A 12,666-nucleotide genomic window follows, 5' to 3' on the forward strand; every position below is an offset into this window, starting at 1 on the left:
TATGCAGTTTTAGAAACAGTGCAGTTTGGATTTGCACTCTTTGAAATAGATACATTTCTTATAAAAATATAATGTGTTTGGCACTCAGGGCCTCCGTCTTCTTGTACAATATGAGTGTTTCATTATATTTTGTATTTTCCAAGATACAGCTCCAGACTTTGTTTCTTATATATTTGGTATTTGTGCCTGTAGTTCTCCTGTGTGTAGTAAATGAATGAGATGAGAAATGTCTCCTTAAATATTTAGGACACATTCTTAGATTCAGAAAAATTTAAGAATGGGACAAATATTGCCCCTGATCCTACCACATAGCTTCACTGATAATTTTTTTTTCTTAAAATGGTAAGAGAAATACATGATAAGAAATAGCTAACTTATCAATTCTTACCAATTTGTGGAATTTAAATATTCTCACCAAAAGAAAAAAAATAGTATGTGGGGATGGATGTGTTAATTAACTTACTGGGGAGAAATGCTTTTACAATGTGTACTTTAAAATATAATTTAATTTTTCAATTATACCTCAATAAAGCTGGGGAGAAAAGTTTACAATCCTTCTTCCCAAAGTTTGCCACTCTTAGCAATTTCTTATGTATCCTCAGTGATACTAGTCAGGTTTGATACCTGCTGAGCCACAATAGGAACTCCATTAACAGATAATTTTGTTTTACACAAAAGAAACCATATTTCTGTAGTTAGGAATATAACTTGGTGATCAATCCCCATTAGTACATAAAGTTGCCCCTCTGCCCATTTAAACAGTTGCATGTTCCATATGTATGTGCTCGGGTTGACTTAAATGGTCCACCTGCTGCTGAGCAATTTAAATTGTTTCCAGTTTTTTTGGGGGTACCTTTTGCAATAGTTAGTGGTAGATGTTTATTTTGTTTATCAGTAATATTTCTACATTATGAAAACTACATATGTTGTAGACAATGTGAAAAATGGAAAAATTATAAATAACTGAAACTTGTGCTTATCTCACTAACCGGAGATGAGAAGAACTGGCAACATCCCAATGTATTTGGTCCTTTCTTCTTGTGTTTATGAGGACATAGATCCATATGTACATAGATGACTACCTAGTTGAAGTCTTACTGTTACCCACTTTTTCATTTTGTATCTTCTGTGTCTTTAGAAATTCTTGGTGAGTATAATTTTTTAAACAACTTTAATGAGATATCTTTGACATGTATTTTTTTAATGTATTTAAGGTATACAACTCAATGTTTTGACATATGTATACATTGTGAAAAGAACACAATTAAGCTAAATTATCTTGTCACCTTTACTTAGTTACCAGTTTGTGGTTGGAGTGGCAGTGAGGTGACAAGATTTAAATTAAGATCGGTCCTCTTAGCAAATTTCAAGTATCTAATATAGTATCATTAACTGTTGTCACATTAGACCCCCAGATGACGCATTCATCTTGCGTAACTGACACTTTCTCCTTTTCGACTGCCATCTCCCACTCCCTCTCCCCCCTACCCCCTGGCAACCACCACTCTACTCTCTGCTCCTGTATGTGTGACTCTTTTAGATTCCACACGTAAGTGAGGTCAGACTGTATTTGGTTTTTTTGTGTCATGCCTGTGGCACCTAGCATAATGTTCTCCAAGTTCATCCATGGTGTCACAAAAGGGAAGATTTCCTTATTTTTAGGGCTGAATAATATTCTGATATATATGGATATGTATACCACATATACATATGTGCAGCCATTCTTGTGGATATGTGTATCCATTCATCTATTGAGGAACACTTGGGTTGTTTCCATGTCTTAGCTTTTGTGAAAAAATAGTGCTTCAGTGAAAATTGGTGTGCATACATCTTTTGAAGGTTCTGATTTCATTTCCTTTGACCGAATACCCAGTAGTGGGATTGCCGGTCTAGGGTAGGTCTGTTTTTAACTTTTTGAGGAACTTCCATACTGTTTTCCCTAATGAGTCCATCAGTTTACATCCCCACTAACAGTGCATAAGGTTTCTCCTTCCTCCACGTTCTCACCAACACTTTTGTCTTTTTGACAGTAGCCATTCTTGTAGGAGTAAGGTGACATCCCATTGTGGTTTTGATTTGTAATTTCCTGATCATTAGTGATTTGAACATCTTTTCATGTATCTCTTGGCCGTTTGTATGTCTTCTCTGGAAAAAAATGTTTATTTTGAGTCTATATTTTAATTGGATAATTTGGTTTTTTTCTCTGCTGTTGGGTTATATGAATTCCTCATATATTTTTGATGTCATCTCTGTATCTAACATATGGTTTGCAAATATTGCAAATATTTTTGGTGCATGTAATTTTTCATAGCTGTGTAATATTACACTACTACTTTGACTAATTTATAATGTGAAATTTAATTTTTATTTCTTGTTTTAGCTGGACCTCCATATACTTTGTATTTTGGTGTTAAATTCTATGCTGAAGATCCATGTAAACTTAAAGAAGAAATAACCAGGTATAGTACTGACTTTGTTTTTGATCAGTATATGTATGGCATGTGCAAAGGGCTTTATTTAAAACAAATCAAGATCATACATTTGGACGGGTATCTGCCTGCATTTTGTAATGCATCTCCTGTGAGAGTTAAATTTAAGCTAGCATTGCGTGAGGCTGTTCAGTGTCTGATTATAGATGTGTTTGAATAGGGGACGTGAACCTGAGTGACATGATGATAGATTCTACATCTGCTGTGATGGATATTCCGTATCATTATTGTGAAGGATGCATTCAGCTTTGGTAGTCATATAAAAGTAGCCACTTGAACTGCGTAAAAGGAGGGTATTTTGATGCTCAGTTTGCATATGTAAATATCAACTTGAAGAGCCACGTTTTTCTGTAATTGTTGTAGCTTAAATATCAGCTATCCAGGGGTTTCATCCATCTCTATGGAAAATGAGAAGATAATTGTTTTTAATATTAAGGGAGAAGAAAAAGCCCAGTGTTTTATAATTTATTACTTTACCTTTGTCATCAAATATCTTCTTTCAGTGAAGGCAGGATTTCTAATTGGTATTGATTATATTGTCACAATAGCCCATGCCCACATATGAAAGTGCTTTATAAAGAGCAGGCAATAGCATTATATTTTTGCTTTTTCCAATAGTGACCTTACTGCATATGGTAGCAAAAACACAAGTGTTTTTCCTTAAGTTGACTCTAAATGGTCAGTTTTCCTAGTGAACACTGGCTCAAGTAAAGCCTAATGCCTTATTCAAAAAATTGGAAATCATATCTTTGATGACTAAGGCAGTGTGTGGTTTTGTTTCTATTCCACCCTTTCATCATTTTCCTTAGACTTTCTTTTGTCTTTATTCTGGACTGCACACAGAAGAATGGGAAGAGGGTCAGCTAATTGGACCTCTGCTCCTCCACTCTGAAGGGCTGTAATTAGGCCTCATTTGCAGAACTGTACTGATGTCTGCTTTCATGTTTTCCATCACCACATTGTCAGTGAGCACTTGGAAAAGCAGGGCTGCCTGTCCAGCTTTCACCAAGTACACCTCTGTGGGTGAAGGGACATTTTATTTGGGAGAGGTTGAGCAGGGTAGTACTCTTTACATTAAAGTTTTATAAATAGGAGTTACCACTGTGGCGCAGTGGAAACAAATCCAGTTATCCATGAGGATGCAGGTTTGATCCCTGGCATTGCTCTGTGGGTCAAGGATCCGGCTTTGCTGTGAGCTATGATGTGGGTCACAGACATGGCTCGGACCCTGTGTTGTTGCGGCTGTGGTGTAGGCCGGCACCTGTAGCTCTGATTAGACCCTTAGAATGGGAACTTCCATATGCTGAGGGTTCGGCCCTAAGAAGAAAAAAAAAAAAAAAAAAAGAAAAAAATTTATAAGTAGTCTTTACAGTTAAGATGGATTTCTGAGTTGAGGGCTCTTGGAGAAACTGAGTCCATGTGGTTTAAAAGCACACTGGGGAATAACCCTTTATGAAAATATAAGGGAAGTTCTTTGTTTTGAGGTTGACAGTAACCTCTCTGTGCCTTAAATTCCTCAACTCTAAAATTGGAGCTATAGCTGTCTCATAAGGATTTCGTAAGCATTAAATGCAATAATGTATGCACAGCTCTTATAAGTTAGTTGTGTATGGCCCAAGTACTTGATAAATGTTAGCACTTACTATTTCATTCTCTTTGCCCTGGCTAGTCCTTGAGTTATACCTTAAATAAGGGTTAGATTTCAAAAGATGCTTGATGTAGTGTTAAGAAGAGGGGGAAAAGAGCAATATTTTATAATGTGTTACTTCATACATGTTCACCAAATACTGATAATGAACAGAAATTTCCCTTCAGATACTACAGCAGCTCATTCCTTGACAGAATACAGGCTTTGCTGGAGTTCCCTTGTGGGGCAGCAAGTTAGGGATCCAGCATTGTAACTGCAGCAGCTATTGTGGCATGGGTTTGATACCTGGCCCAGGAACTTCCATATGCCATGGGTGTGGCCTAAGGGGAAAAAAAAATAATATATAGATTTGGTGTAATACACTGCCCCACAGCATACTGAATACAACCTTTTCTTCCTAAAGTTTTAGATCAGATCATGTAAAGAAATAGATGATGTAGGTGGCTTACAGCCAGTGGCCATGAGCTATAATAATTTGTTTTTATTGCCCAAAAGATATAGTTGAGTTTTATTTTTTTTATTTTTTTACCATCCAAAAATTTCCCAGTTAATTCTTTTTTTCAATAATGGTTTTTATTTTTTCCATTTTAGCTTGTTTGCAGTGTTCTGTCAATTTTCTACTATACAGCAAAGTGACCCAGTCACACATATATACATACATGTATACATTCTTTTTTCTCACATTATCATGCTCCATCATAAGTGACCAGATATAGTTCCCAGTGCTATACAGCAGGATCTCATTGCTTATCCATTCCAAATAGTTTGCATCTATTAACCCCAAGCTCCCAGTCCATCCCACTCCTTCTCTCTTGGCAACCACAAGTCTGTTCTCCATGTCCATGATTTTCTTTTTTTTGGAAAGGTTCATTTGTGCCTTACATTAGATTCCACATATTAGTGATATCATAGTATGTTTGTCTTTATCTGACTGACTTCACTTGGTATGATAATTTCTGGGTCCATCCATGTTGCTGAAAATGGCATTATTTTGTTCTTTTTTATGACTGAGTAGTATTCCATTGTGTATGTATACCACATCTTCTTAATCCATTCCTCTGTCTTTGGACATTTACTTTGTTTCCATGTCTTGGCTATTGTGAATAGTGCTGCAGTGAACAAACATAGAGGTGCATTTATCTTTTTGAATTGTAGTTTTGTTGAGATACATACCCAGGATTAGGCTTACTGTATCACATGGTAGTTCTATATTTAGTTTTCGGAGGAACCTCCACACTGTTTTCCATAGTGGTTGTACCAGTTTACCTTCTCAGTAACAGTGTAGGAGGATTTTCTCCACACCCTTTCCAGCATTTGTTATTCGTGGACTTATTAATGATGGCCATTTTGAGGTGGTACCTCATTATAATTTTTATTTGCATTTCGGTTATAATTAGTGATATTGAGCACCTTTTCATGTGCTTAGTGGCCATCCATATGTCTACTTAGGTCTTCTGCCCATTTTTTTTTTTTATTGAACTGTTTGTTTGTCTTTTTATTGGTGGTGAATTGTGTGATTTGTTTGTATATTTTGGATATTAAACCCTCACTGGTTACATTGTTTGCAACTATTTTCTCCCATTCTAAATGTTGTCTTTTAGTTTTTTTAGTGGTTTACTTTGCTGTGCAAAAGCTTGTAAGTTTGATTAGGTTCCATTTGTTTATTTTTGGTTTTGTTTCTGTTGCCTTGGAAGACTGACCTAAGAAAACATTTGTACAGTTTATGTTAGAGATTGTTTTGCCTATGTTCCTTTTAGGAGTTTTATGGTGTCATGTCTTATGTTTAAGTCTGTAAGCTATTTTGAGTTTATTTTTGTGCGTGGTGTGAGTGTGTATTCTACTTTCATTGATTTAAATGCAGCTGTCCAGTTTTCCTGGTACCATTTGCTAAAAAAACTTTTACCTGTTTTATATTCTTGCCTTCTTTGCTGAAGGTGTTTATTTCTGGGCTCTCAAATCTGTTCTCTTTTTTTTTTTTTTTTTTTTTTTTTTGTCTTTTTGCTATTTCTTGGGCTGCTCCCGCAGCATATGGAGGTTCCCAGGCTAGGGGTCGAATCGGAGCTGTAGCCACCAGCCTACGCCAGAGCCACAGCAACACGGGATCTGAGCCCCGTCTGCAACCTACACCACAGCTCACGGCAACGCCGGATCGTTAACCCACTGAGCAAGGGCAGGGACCGAACCCGCAACCTCATGGTTCCCAGTCGGATTCGTTAACCACTGCGCCACAACGGGAACTCCTCAAATCTGTTCTCTTGATCTGTATGTCAGTTTTTCTTCCACTACCACACTGTTTTGATCACTGTAGCTTTATAATATTTTCTGAAGTCTGGGAGAGTTATGTTTCCCACTTGGTTTCTCTTCCCACCACCCCCAGGATTGCTTTGGCAATTCTCAGTCTTTTAAGGTTCCATATAAATTTTTGGATTATTTGTTCTAGTTTTGTGAAAATTTTCGTCAGTAATTTGATAGGGATCACATTAAATCTGTAAATTGCTTTCAGTAGCATGGCCATTTTAACAATATTAATTCTTCCAATCCAGGAGCATGGGATACCTTTCCATTTATTTGAATCCTCTTTAATTTCATTTATTAATATTTTGTGGTTCTCTTAAACATTTTAAAGAGAAGAAAACTTACTGCTTCACAAAGTGGTAGGAAATTTAGTTGGAAACAAAAAAACCTCTGGAACTTTTGTCGTCAGTACTAGATTTTCTTTCTGAGTCTATGCAGAGAAAACCTAATCTCTTTTCTCTTTATCAGTCCTTTAAATAATTGGTGTCCTCATGACATCTGTTAAACTTATTTTCAATTCTGATTCAAAATCTATGATGGCCTCTGTGCATTATGTGTCATTCATTCCTCTGTATTCTCTGCAGGTTCGATAAGCAAAAAGACATACTTGTTAAGAAGAAAAGCTTTAGATTCAAACAGGCTGGGTTTTTTATCCTTATTCTGCCATTCTCTAGTTGTGTAATTTTGATAAAGCCTCAGTTTTCTTATTTTTTAAATGGCATTATAGTATTTCTTCAAAAAGGTGATGGGAGGAATAGATAATATCATAATGCAAAAATTCAAATGTTCAGTAGGTGGTAGGGATAGCTAAAATGGAAATAATGATTATTATTTTATATTTCCAAATTATTGATTTAAAAGTTAGAGAAGAAAAGACCAACTTGGAGCCCTGAGGATAGGTCTTCCAGGTTCAAGTCAATCCATTTATCAGTACACTCTGGGCATAGCTGTGAATCATCCTGCTACTCCCTCCACTACTGCATTTCTTGAGTTTATATGTAAATGCAGAATTCTCTCACTCACCCTCTGTTCCTACATGGAGCATCATTGTCCAGTGCACTGAGGAACAAGGAGATTCTGTAGTGACCAAAGGAGAGCTGAACTCCTCTGGTGAGAGAGGACAGAGAATGAATAAGTTGGCCTTTTGCTTTGCTGACAACCCTGGCTGCGATACCAGTGAAATTTTACCTCGTTCTAAAAGAGGGAGTAATGTTAGTTCCTAATGATTTGTTCATACCGAATACATTTTAGCTTCTAAAAACAAATGGTTTTTTTTTGCATTATTTTATATTGCTTTGTTAGGTGTTGATATTATGCTCTTCAGTTTTTTATGATTATTATTATCATTATGGTGATAGTTGGTAATCCATATTCTCCTTTTTGTGAAGATTAGTATGTTTCAGCTTCTTGATGAGCTGAGTGACTCAGTCACACACTTCTTGGGTCCATGTCTACTTCTCTAAGTGAAGGTAATGATTCTCAACACATCAGAGTTGAAGGGTGGGTTACATTGCAGTGTGGATGCAAAAGAATGAAGTTTTGACCTTTAAAGGTCTGTACCAATGTAAGGTGCTGTTACTGTCCTTTGCTTCTGTATTTTATCATCACTTTTAAACTGCAAAAAGTATTACTTCTAATCTTGATCCTTTTCCCTTGAGAGTCAGTGGATACTTTCCTGCTGTTCTTCCTCTTAAGTCATCTATGCCATTTCCCCTACAGTGTTCAGTATTATGTTATTATTTAAACATTTCCCTCTGTCTCTCACATTTAAGTTTTATCCAGAACAAGGACGGTCCCACACTGTGTTCCCTCTCTGTTGGATGCAGAAAAAAGTCCTGCCTTCCCTGTAAGTGGGTGCTCTCCTCTCAAGATTTCTCAAGGTCACATTCACCTGGCACTGGAAATCAAACTTGTGTTTGTCCTCATACCTTGCAGTTTCCTCACCAGGGTCTCAAGTCATTGGAAGGTGCACTTTAGGCTTTGTGGTATGAGCATTCCTGGCCCCAGAAATCTCAGGAGAACCTCCTGTTGGGGCTTCAGAAAGAACGGGGTCTCTCTGCCTCTTCTTGAAGCTTATCTCCCTTTGCCGATTCTTCTTGTCACTGACATTTGCTAAATGGTTTTTTGTTTTCTGTTTCGAAATTGTTAATGGTCCTCTGCAGCTTGTACATCCTTGGAATTGATTCAGCTCTATGGACATCAGATAAATGAAACTGTGAGGCCAGTATTTCGAGCCCGTCTCTCGTGTTGTACTGGCTGTACTGTTGTGATGGGTGAGAATAGGGTGCGGGATGGAATGCTTCTCCCCCAAGGCTTTGAATTAGCTCAGGCAATAGTGCATATACTTCAGGATAGTACTTAACAGTAATTGCTTTATGAAGCCCCAGCTTTGTACCAGAATGTGTTCTGGAAAGCTTCCTTGTTAAGTGGATCATTTTAAATCAGCACGTTTTTTGTTTTGTTTCTTTCTCCACTGGGGTACAATATAACTAGGGTCATAATGTATTTATTGGTCAAACTGTAACATTTGAGAAGATGATAAGGAAAGTTATTAATAATTGGGCATGTATAGGCTTAAGCTAGAACTTTCCTAGACAAACTGGGATTTCTCCAGTTAAAACCAGAGATAGATAAGGACTCAAGCATCCAATCATAGCCCTAATCAGAATCATGTAGAAGGAAAGATCCAGCAACTCTAAATCTGTAGTTTAAGTAAACTACCAAATTGTACTCTAAGTCCCATAATACAACAAAATAATTTGTATGTAGGTTAAAAATAGTCCCTGAGATTATCAGGATAAAGTGTTTAGCATATAAAAATATGAATCTTCTGTATTATAGATTTGTTTGATACAAAACTAAATTATTAATTAAAAGTAATTTACTTATCCTCTTTGATTCTAGTGGATTTTTTAATGGAATGACTTAAAGATCTCTACTATGTTTAAAAGATATGCTATCTAGGGAAGTTTAAACAGATGTCCTTTTTTTTTTTTCTTTTTTTCATGAATTTCTCAGAGACAGCAACGTGTGTTCGTTCTTTCCCATTTTCATCCATCTGTCTCTCTGTTCATTCATACAGCCATCCATCAAGCCAACAACTTTTTTTTTTCTTTTCGGCCATGGCTGTGGCATGTGGAAGTTCCTGGGCCAGGAATCAAACCTGTACCACAGCAGTGACCCAATCCACTGCAGTGACAATACAATATCCTTAACCCACTGTGCCACAAGGGAACTCCACCAACAGTTATTTATTGAGCAGTTTCAGTGTGCTGAGCCCTGAGAATACAGCCACCAATGGGATTTGTACCTGCTTGTTTTTCTCTCTGTTTCAATCCTGTCTTTGTTTTTTCTTCTCCTTGTTTCTCTTTCCCTTTCTTTTTGAAGCAAACTCTTATGTATTGGGTACCTCAGTTTCTTTATTTGGCAAAAGATTTTACTATTCAGTCAAATGTTATAAGTCCTAATAGAGCAAGACAAATAGGCATCTGTGACCCATTTAAAAAAAAACAAAACAAAAAAAAATGCATTTCGGGAAAAGAGATTCCAAGGTAACAACAGGGAGAGAAGTGAAGCTATACACAAGTTTCCAGCAAGCGTAGTAATCCTAGTGACATGTCTTTTTATGTTTTTGCATTTAAGTTCTGCTAATGTCACTTTACACCTGCTTTTCTTTTTTTTTTTTTTTTTTTTTTATTTTCCCACTGTACAGCAAGGGGGTCAGGTTATCCTTACATGTATACATTGCAATTACAGTTTTCCCCCCACCCTTTCTTCTGTTGCAACATGAGTATCTAGACATAGTTCTCAATGCTATTCAGCAGGATCTCCTTGTAAATCTATTCTAGGTTGTGTCTGATAAGCCCAAGCTCCCGATCCCTCCCACTCCCTCCCCCTCCCATCAGGCAGCCACAAGTCTCTTCTCCAAGTCCATGATTTTCTTTTCTGAGGAGATGTTCATTTGTGCTGGATATTAGATTCCAGTTATAAGTGATATCATATGGTATTTGTCTTTGTCTTTCTGGCTCATTTCACTCAGGATGAGATTCTCTAGTTCCATCCATGTTGCTGCAAATGGCATTATGTCATCATTCTTTTTTATGGCTGAGTAGTATTCCATTGTGTATATATACCACATCTTCCGAATCCAATCATCTGTCGATAGACATTTGGATTGTTTCCATGTCCTGGCTATTGTGAATAGTGCTGCAATGAACATGCGGGTGCATGTGTCTCTTTTAAGTAGAGCTTGGTCCGGATAGATGCCCAAGAGTGGGATTGTGGGGTCATATGGAAGTTCTGTGTATAGATTTCTAAGGTATCTCCAAACTGTTCTCCATAGTGGCTGTACCAGTTTACATTCCCACCAGCAGTGCAGGAGGGTTCCCTTTTCTCCACAGCCCCTCCAGCACTTGTTATTTGTGGATTTATTAATGATGGCCATTCTGACTGGTGTGAGGTGATATCTCATGGTAGTTTTGATTTGCATTTCTCTTATAATCAGCGATGTTGAGCATTTTTTCATGTGTTTGTTGGCCATCTGTATATCTTCTTTGGAGAAATGTCTATTCAGGTCTTTTGCCCATTTTTCCATTGATTGATTGGTTTTTTTGCTGTTGAATTGTATAAGTTGCTTATATATTCTAGAGATTAAGCCCTTATCAGTTGCATCATTTGAAACTATTTTCTCCCATTCTGTAAGTTGTCTTTTTGTTTTCTTTTTGGTTACACCTGCTTTTCTCCTCTTCAAGAGGCACACAGATGATTGTAACAAAGTGGATTTGTTGTCCAAGATGAGCATTCAGGGAATGGAAAGTAGTTAAGTAGGGCTGGAAAAGTGAATGCAGGTTAGAGAGTGGAGGTAGTCATTGGTTAATGGCAGGAAATTTGGCTCAGGAAGTAAGCAGAAGGCTTATAAGCTATCATAGGGACCTTGAACTTTATCCTGAAGGTAAAGAGAAGTCACTTAAGTTTTGTTTGTTTTGTTGTTGTTTTAAATCAAGGGAGTGACTTTATTCTTTTTACCTCTTAAGAATCCTATTTAACTCTTTAAAAGATTGTAACAGAGATAAGTATGAATAATGGCAGGATAGTAAAAGTTTTAGAAATCCAGTGGTTTGTGCCCTGGACTCAGAGATAGAGAAAAGAGTATAGACTCCAAAAAACATATTTACTGATTGAATGCAGGTGCCAGGGGTTACGTGTTGTTCCTGGGTTTCTTTTATTTGGGTGTCTGCGGAATTGTGACATTTACTAAATGGGCAGTGGGGAAATGCAGTGTTAAGCAGATTTTCACTTAAGAAAATGACATCAGTTTTCTAGAAATGATCAGAGAAGATCTAACATTCCCTCACTAAGAGTTTGGGTTATGAGCATTTGGAGAAGAGAAACCACAGCTGATTTTTAGAATTAGTTTCCTGTGCTTTTTTTTCCTGCCCTTCCCAATGGCAAGAGTTACCATGCAAAGAAAGAGAAATCACAAAGGACAGCATAAAGTGTGTGTGTGGAAGGCTGGGGGAGGGGAGGCAGGGAGTGTGTGTGTGTGTGTGTGTGTGTGTGTGTGTGTCTGCGTGTAAAGTGATGGTGACTGAGGGTGGCAGTGATGCTTCACTGTTTTGCCTCACAAAGCTCTGACTGCTCTCACCCCACTGACAGAAAGCCTGAGTGAGAGGGGTAGGGGGCAAGCTAGCCACGGTTTCATAGCATCGTCATTAAGAGACTTCTAGGGTCAGGTTGCCTGGGTTCCAATTCTGGCTCTGCTATTTTCCTAGTTGTGAAATCCTGGACAGATTTTTTCATTTCATTGTGTCTGTTAGTTTCTTCATCTGCACAATGGAAGTAATAATAGTACAACCTCATTTCAAAGTCTTAAGTAAGTTACTGTATGTAAAATACTTGGAATGAGTTACTATATTTGTTTCTATATTTACAGTGTTTAGAACAGTGGGTTTAGAACAGCGGGTGGCACAGGTTTTCTTTCAGCACATGGATACAAAGCTGCAGATAATGGACAGTGTCTTAAGAAGTGTAAGGATTGGTGGAATTACATTACAAGACCTTTCTGTCCTACACCCATGATTTTACACCCTACAGATAACACATGGCATATAGGCTGGGTCCTTATGATTTGTTCATTCCAGTGAGAGCATGTCCTAAGTAGTGGCGACAGTGGCAGTGATGAGAAAGGTAAGAATAGCTGATGTCTAACCTCCACATCAGCCTTAGGACGGTTAG

At 37.5% G+C, this 12,666-nt stretch overlaps 1 long non-coding RNA gene across 6 annotated transcripts in view; it reads left to right on the forward strand.

Annotated features, from left to right (window-relative positions):
• LOC100739170 (band 4.1-like protein 4A) overlaps positions 1-12,666 on the forward strand; it is a 269,965-nt gene that overhangs the window by 146,135 nt on the left and 111,164 nt on the right. For all 6 annotated transcript variants that reach the window (XR_014838559.1, XR_002342067.2, XR_014838558.1 and 3 more), the window contains one exon: positions 2,381-2,459. This is a non-coding gene — a long non-coding RNA (band 4.1-like protein 4A). The remainder of the gene's footprint in view (positions 1-2,380; positions 2,460-12,666) is intronic.

Source organism: Sus scrofa, chromosome 2, assembly GCF_054392235.1.
Source record: "Sus scrofa isolate SSC_HxYL_T2T_F1_AM1 chromosome 2, Sscrofa_HxYL_maternal_Yorkshire_Landrace_v2.0, whole genome shotgun sequence".
Lineage (NCBI taxonomy): Eukaryota > Metazoa > Chordata > Mammalia > Artiodactyla > Suidae > Sus > Sus scrofa.